An 8178-nucleotide genomic window follows, 5' to 3' on the forward strand; every position below is an offset into this window, starting at 1 on the left:
TGGTTGTTCAACTATTTTAGATTCTATTGCTCCTTTGAAGGTGAAACATGTAAAAACTTAGGTAGATCCCTGGTTTAATGATACCAAACGAGCTCTCAGAAAAAAACTTGAAGAAGAGCAGAGTGTAAATGGTGGAAGGACAGGCTCCGGGTGTCTTTTGAAATTTTGAGGGACTCCATGCATTTCTACCAAAAAGCAGTTAAAGCACCAAAGGCTAAGTACTTTTCTGCTATTATTGAAAATAACTGTCATAGACCTAGAGTATTGTTTAATACTATCAATTTTTTTTTATTAATCCATCAAATAGCATTGGGCCTGTTATTTCAGTGGAGGCTTGTGGGAATTTTATGAGTTTTTTGTGTCAAAGATCGAAAATATTAGATCTCAAATACTATGAAGATATAGACTATAGACTATGAAATTCTTTTAGATTCTCGACTTGAATGGCTGATAGGGATTTGTGGTACTGTATTGAACTGGTTTAAGTCTTATTTAACCAATTGGAGCTTTTCAGTTACCCTGGGGACATTTTCATCATCATCTGCCTCTCTTACATGTGGTATGCCGCAAGGATCCATTTTGGGACCCATATTATTTTCATTGTATATACTGCTACTTGGATCTATTTTTAGTGAAAATGGTATATCGTTTCATTACTATGCTGATTATATGCAGATTTATGTAACAGTAAAGAAGGGAGGCAACTTTTTAGAACCTCTTCTTGCATGTTTAAAGGACTTGGTTGGGTGTGAATTTTCTGGACCTAAATGAAAGTCAAAGTCAAAGTCAAATTCACCTTTATTTATATAGTGCTTTAAACAAAATACATTGCGTCAAAGCAACTGAACAACATTCATTAGGAAAACAGTGTCAATAATGCAAAAATGATAGTTAATAGCAGTTCATCATTGGATTCAGTTATGTCATCTCTGTTCAGTTAAATAGTGTCTGTGCATTTATTTGCAATCAAGTCAACGATATCGCTGTAGATGAAGTGTCCCCAACTAAGCAAGCCAGAGGCGACAGCGGCAAGGAACCGAAACTCCATCGGTGACAGAATGGAGAAAAAAACCTTGGGAGAAACCAGGCTCAGTTGGGGGGCCAGTTCTCCTCTGACCAGACGAAACCAGTACTTCAATTCCAGGCTGCAGCAAAGTCAGATTGTGCAGAAGAATCATCTGTTTCCTGTGGTCTTGTCCTGGTGCTCCTCTGAGACAAGGTCTTTACAGGGGATCTGTATCTGGGGATCTAGTTGTCCTGGTCTCCGCTGTCTTTCAGGGATGTAGAGGTCCTTTCTAGGTGCTGATCCACCATCTGGTCTGGATACGTACTGGATCCGGGTGACTGCAGTGACCCTTTGATCTGGACACAGACTGGATCTGGTGGCCACGGTGACCTCGGAACAAGAGAGAAACAGACAAATATTAGCGTAGATGCCATTCTTCTAATGATGTAGCAATTACATAGGGTGTTATGGGAAGTGTTTCCGGTTCCGATTTACCTAATTAATGCAGCCTAAAAATCCTTTAACGGATTTGGATAATAAAAGCATATTAGTATGTTATGTGTATGCCAGGTTAAAGAGATGGGTCTTTAATCTAGATTTAAACTGCAAGAGTGTGTCTGCCTCCCGAACAATGTTAGGTAGGTTATTCCAGAGTTTGGGCGCCAAATAGGAAAAGGATCTGCCACCCGCAGTTGATTTTGATATTCTAGGTATTATCAAATTGCCTGAGTTTTGAGAACGTAGCGGACGTAGGGGATTATAATGTAAAAGGAGCTCATTCAAATACTGAGGTGCTAAACCATTCAGGGCTTTATAAATAATAAGCAATATTTTAAAATCTATACGATGCTTGATAGGGAGCCAGTGCAGTGTTGACAGGACCGGGCTAATATGGTCATACTTCCTGGTTCTAGTAAGAACTTTTGCTGCTGCATTTTGGACTAGCTGTAGTTTGTTTACTAAGCGTGCAGAACAACCACCCAATAAAGCATTACAATAATCTAACCTTGAGGTCATAAATGCATGGATTAACATTTCTGCATTTGACATTGAGAGCATAGGCCGTAATTTAGATATATTTTTGAGAAGGAAAAATGCAGTTTTACAAATGCTAGAAACGTGGCTTTCTAAGGAAAGATTGCGATCAAATAGCACACCTAGGTTCCTAACTGATGACGAAGAATTGACAGAGCAACCATCAAGTCTTAGACAGTGTTCTAGGTTATTACAAGCGGAGTTTTTAGGTCCTATAATTAACACCTCTGTTTTTTCAGAATTTAGCAGTAAGAAATTACTCGTCATCCAGTTTTTTATATCGACTATGCAATCCATTAGTTTTTCAAATTGGTGTGTTTCACCGGGCTGCGAAGAAATATAGAGCTGATTATCATCAGCATAACAGTGAAAGCTAACACCATGTTTCCTGATGATATCTCCCAAGGGTAACATATAAAGCGTGAAGAGTAGCGGCCCTAGTACTGAGCCTTGAGGTACTCCATACTGCACTTGTGATCGATAGGATACATCTTCATTCACTGCTACGAACTGATGGCGATCATATAAGTACGATTTAAACCATGCTAATGCACTTCCACTAATGCCAACAAAGTGTTCAAGTCCATGCAAAAGAATGTTGTGGTCAATTGTGTCAAACGCAGCACTAAGATCCAATAAAACTAATAGAGAGATACACCCACGATCAGATGATAAGAGCAGATCATTTGTAACTCTAAGGAGAGCAGTCTCAGTACTATGATACGGTCTAAATCCTGACTGGAAATCCTCACATATACCATTTTTCTCTAAGAAGGAATATAATTGTGAGGATACCACCTTTTCTAGTATCTTGGACAGAAAAGGGATTCGAGATTGGTCTAAAATTAACTAGTTCTTTGGGGTCAAGTTGTGTTTTTTTGATGAGAGGCTTAATAACAGCCAGTTTGAAGGTTTTGGGGACATATCCTAATGACAATGAGGAATTAATAATAGTCAGAAGAGGATCTATGACTTCTGGAAGCACCTCTTTTAGGAGCTTAGATGGTATAGGGTCTGACATACATGTTGTTGGTTTAGATGATTTAACAAGTTTATACAATTCTTCCTCTCCTATGGTAGAGAATGAGAGGAACTGTTCCTCAGGGGGTCTATAGTGCACTGTCTGATGTGATACTGTAGCTGACGGCTGAATGGTTGCAATTTTATGTCTAATAGTATCGATTTTAGAAGTAAAGTAGTTCATAAAGTCATTACTGCTGTGGTGTTGGGAAATGTCAACACTTGTTGAGGCTTTATTTTTCGTTAATTTAGCCACTGTATTGAATAAATACCTGGGGTTATGTTTGTTTTCTTCTAAAAGAGAAGAAAAGTAATCTGATCCAGCAGTTTTTAATGCTTTTCTGTAGGATATGTTACTTTCCCGCCAAGCAATACGAAATACCTCTAGTTTTGTTTTCCTCCAGCTGCGCTCCATTTTTCGGGCTGCTCTCTTTAGGGTGCGAGTATGCTCATTATACCATGGTGTCAAACTGTTTTCCTTAACCTTCCTTAAGCGTAAAGGAGCAACTTTATTTAAAGTGCTAGAAAAGAGAGAGTCCATAGTTTCTGTTACATCATCAAGTTGTTCTGAGGTTTTGGATATGCTAAGGTATTTGGTTACATCAGGAAGATAACTTAAAAAACAGTCTTTTGTGTTAGAAGTGATGGTTCTTCCATACTTGTAACAAGAAGTAGAATTTACAATTTTGGCTATATGAATTTTGCACAGAACTAAATAATGATCTGAGATATCATCACTTGGCTGAATAATTTCAACACCATCAACATCAATTCCATGTGACAGTATTAAATCTAGAGTATGATTTTGACAATGAGTAGGTCCTGAAACGTGTTGTCTAACATCAATAGAGTTCAGAATGTCTATAAATGCTGATCCCAATGCATCTTTTTCATTATCAACATGGATATTAAAATCACCAACTATTAAAACTTTATCTGCGGCCAGAACTAACTCGGATGTAAAATCACCAAACTCTTTAATAAAGTCTGGATGGTGCCCTGGTGGCCTGTATACAGTAGCAAGTACAAACATAACAGGGGATTTATCATTAACATTTGTTTCTCTGGATAATGTTATATGAAGCACCATTACTTCAAACGAGTTATACTTGAAGCCTGCCCTCTGAGAAATCCTGAAAACGTTGTTATAAATTGAAGCAACACCTCCACCTTTGCCTTTTAGACGTGGCTCATGTTTATAACAGTAATCTTGGGGGGTGGACTCATTTAAAATAATGTAATCATCAGGTTCTAGCCAGGTTTCTGTCAAACAGAGTACATCTATATTATGATCAGTGATCATATTATTTACAAAAAGTGTTTTCGTAGAAAGGGATCTGATATTCAATAAGCCAAGCTTTATCATTTGTTTATCCATATTGCTTCTGTTTTTTATTTGTTGAACCTCAATTAAATTGTTAATCTTAACTTGGTTTGGACGTTTTTTGGTTTTTCTAGTTCGGGGAACAGACACAGTCTCTATAGTTTGATATCTAGGTGAAAAAGTCTCTATGTGCAGAGAATTAACTGACCTCTGTGACGGGAGGCAGCTTGTAGATGGTCGGTTTAGCCAGTCTGTCTGCTTCCTGACCTGGGCCCCAGTTAGTCAAGTATAAACACTAAGACTATTTGCCATATTTCTAGAGAGAAGAGTGGCGCCAACCCAGGAGGGATGAAGACCATCTCTTTTAAACAGGTTAGGTCTGCCCCAAAAGCTCGTCCAATTGTCTATGAAACCTATGTTATTCTGTGGGCACCACTTAGACATCCAGCCATTGAGTGATGACAATCTGCTATGCATCTCATCACCACGGTAAGCAGGGAGGGGACCAGAGCATATTACAGTGTCTGACATCGTGCTTGCAAGTTCACACACCTCTTTAATGTTATATTTAGTGATCTCCGACTGGCGAAGTCGAACATCATTAGCGCCGGCATGAATAACAATCTTACTGTATTTACGTTTAGCATTAGCCAGCACTTTTAAATTTGCCAAGATGTCAGGCGCTCTGGCTCCCGGTAGACATTTGACTATGGTGGCTGGTGTCTCTATATTCACGTTCCGTACAATAGAATCACCAATAACTAGAGCACTTTCATCAGGTTTCTCAGTGGGTGCATCACTGAGTGGGGAGAACCTGTTTAATGTTTTGATCGGAACAGAAGAGCGGTGTTTTGACCCACGACTACGCTGCCTCACCGTCACCCAGTTGCCCTGCTGCAGGGGCTCTGTTTCCGGAACCGAACAATGTACAGGAATTCCTGAGCTAGACGCATCTAAAGCCGTATCTAGAGCCCTAACATTCTTACTGTCCTCAATTAAAGTTTGATGAACTTGTGAAAAACTGGAGCGAGAGGAGAAAAGAAAACAGCGATAGGTTCGAATGAAAACGCTAATGACAAGCTAACGAGTGCTAACGCTTTCCAACGAGTGCTAACGCTTTGGAATGTTGAATGTTGAAAGTAAAACTAAGACTATTGTTTTTGCACCCTCCAATGCATCTGGGTCTGCTAAAATTGATTTAGGCCTTTTATCTATTAGGTGTAATTTTTGACGATTTCTTGAAAATTGATGAACAGATCAATGGTATGGTTCGATCTGGCTTTTTTCAACTAAGAACCCCTTTCAAAGATTAAGCTGTTTTCATCATTTTGCGATTTTGAAAGAGTGATGCATGCTTTTGTTTATTCTCATCTGAACTACTGTAATTCCTTGCATGTAGGGATTAGTCAGACCACCCTGCCATGAGTACGGTATGTCCATAATGCTGCTGCAAGGTTGTTAACAGGTTCTTTGGAATCGGATCGTATCACAAATTTTTAAAAATTTACTGTTGGTTTTTAAAAATTAAATGGCCTTGCACCATCTTATATTTCTGATTTGTTACATCCGTACACTCCATCAATATCTCTTAGGTCCTCTGACAAAAACTCTTGATTGTTCCTAAGTCAAGACGGATACTGTGGGGAGACCGTTCTTTTGCAGTATCGGCCGAGAGGCTTTGGAACAGTTTTACACATAAGAACTGCCTCCACTTTGGTGTATTTTAAGTCCCTTTTAAAGACTCATTTGTTCTCCCAGGCTTTTTTGCAAAATGCTGCTCAGTGACATGTTGGAATGTTGAATGTTGTTTTATGTTGAACATATGCTCTGTGCAGTGTAAGTGATGTGTATATATTGTCTGTTTATCTATGTTTTTTAGAATCTGTACAGCACATTGGTCAACTTGTTGTTTTTAATTGTGCTTAGAAATACAGTACATTTTCTTGCCTTGCCTTGCCTTCCTGTGCATATTTTCTTCTGAAGCACACATGATAAAGGACTGAAGGACCTAATTGATAATTACTGTAATAACAGATAACAGATGAATGGGTGAACATTCAGCAGTATTATTCCAATTTATTTTGTCTGCTGTTTATCAATAGTTGTAACTGCTCTATGCTCTGGCGTAATAAGGATAAGTGTGGAACGTCAGTGCAGTCACCGTCCGAAAATGTAAATGTAAATGAAGCATTCTATTGTTTAAAACATCTGTAATACATTTCCACTGTTTAATTTCCCTGTTTGTGGTAATTGGGCAGAGGTGGGTAGTAACGAGTTACATTTACTTCGTTACATTTACTTGAGTAATTTTTTGGGGTAACTAATACTTTTCAGAGTATATTTAAAGATGGGTACTTTATACTCTTACTTGAGTAAATATTTGGGGAAAAATCTGTACTTTTACTTCGTTACTGTGGGCGACACTCCTCTCGTTACTTTATCTTAATGCAATAAATGTTATAAATGCTTCAGTTTATTCCAAACGCGCCGTCTACTTTTCTCTGGGCAATGAGCGATGCCCATTCGTGAATGATTCATTCTTTTGAGTCAATTCTGTTCAAAGGCTTGATCAAACCAATTGGCAAACGAGTGAATTGGTTCATGAATCAGTTTGAATGAGTCGTTCAGTTCCCTGCCGCATGCGCTGAGCATCTGAAGTGGTTCACTCAGAGTTTTAACGTTTAAGAACATCAGCAGCGTTGAAAACGTGGCTGGAACTGCACTGAATTGAAAGCAAATATGCAAAGGCTATTATTTGCTTGCGATGGAGATCCTTATTAGATGAACACCGCGTGTGCTGTCTACTGTTTAACAGGTAATAACTTGGGCTACATTCGATTACAGTACACGATACCACTGTGACATTAGTTTGTTGTACGTGTGTGGCTTATAACAGAGGGGAGTCAAGTTGAATGAAGCTTCCAAAAGACAAAAAATAGCCGATTAAGATCTTATTAATTTTAATACATATCATCAGCTGCTAAATTCAGATCTGTGATTGCTTGCTGGCGCTGAGCCATATAGATGTGTTTTTACAGCGCTGCGCATTATAACAAATCACACATGATTCTTTTGAGCTTATTAAAGCATTGGCCAATCAGAGGCGTTCAGATGAGTCATCGCTAAAATGCCGGTGCTTCCTTCACTCGCTCACTGACTGAATACCTCTTTCTGGCGAATTCTCTCGTCAGAAACAACAAAGTGCAGATGTGTGTACGAATCTTTAATTAAGATATTGATTTCACAGTGTTAACAGTTTCAGTGATTTAATGGGAGTTTCTGAGAGTGATTGAAATCTAGACTGTCAGTGAAAATGATCTTTAATAATGTAAATGTTATTTGCTCTCTTTCTGAACAATGAAAGATTAGTAGCAATATTTATATCACATTAACTTTCAATGTTAAATTCACATTTAATATAAAGTCAGTCGTATTAAAAATATGTTATGGCATGACACCTATATCTGTTACTTAAGTAAACAGACAGGGTTTTATAATAAATTACATAAATTGGAGTAAAGGCTGATGAAATATATACATTTATACACACACACATAACATACATTTTATCTATATATCTAAATAAAAATAGGCTCAGTATATATGACCAAAAGTAACTAGTAACTAACTACTTGAGTAGATTTTTTTATCCGATACTCTTTTACTCTTACTCAAGTAACTATTCAAGACTAGTACTTTTACTTTTACTTGAGTACAGTTTTTGGGTACTCTACCCACCTCTGTAATTGGGGAAAATCAAGATGGAAAAAAAGCCTTGATTCAGACATAGGTT

The sequence above is a fragment of the Carassius carassius genome, chromosome 17, assembly GCF_963082965.1.
Source record: "Carassius carassius chromosome 17, fCarCar2.1, whole genome shotgun sequence".
NCBI lineage: Eukaryota > Metazoa > Chordata > Actinopteri > Cypriniformes > Cyprinidae > Carassius > Carassius carassius.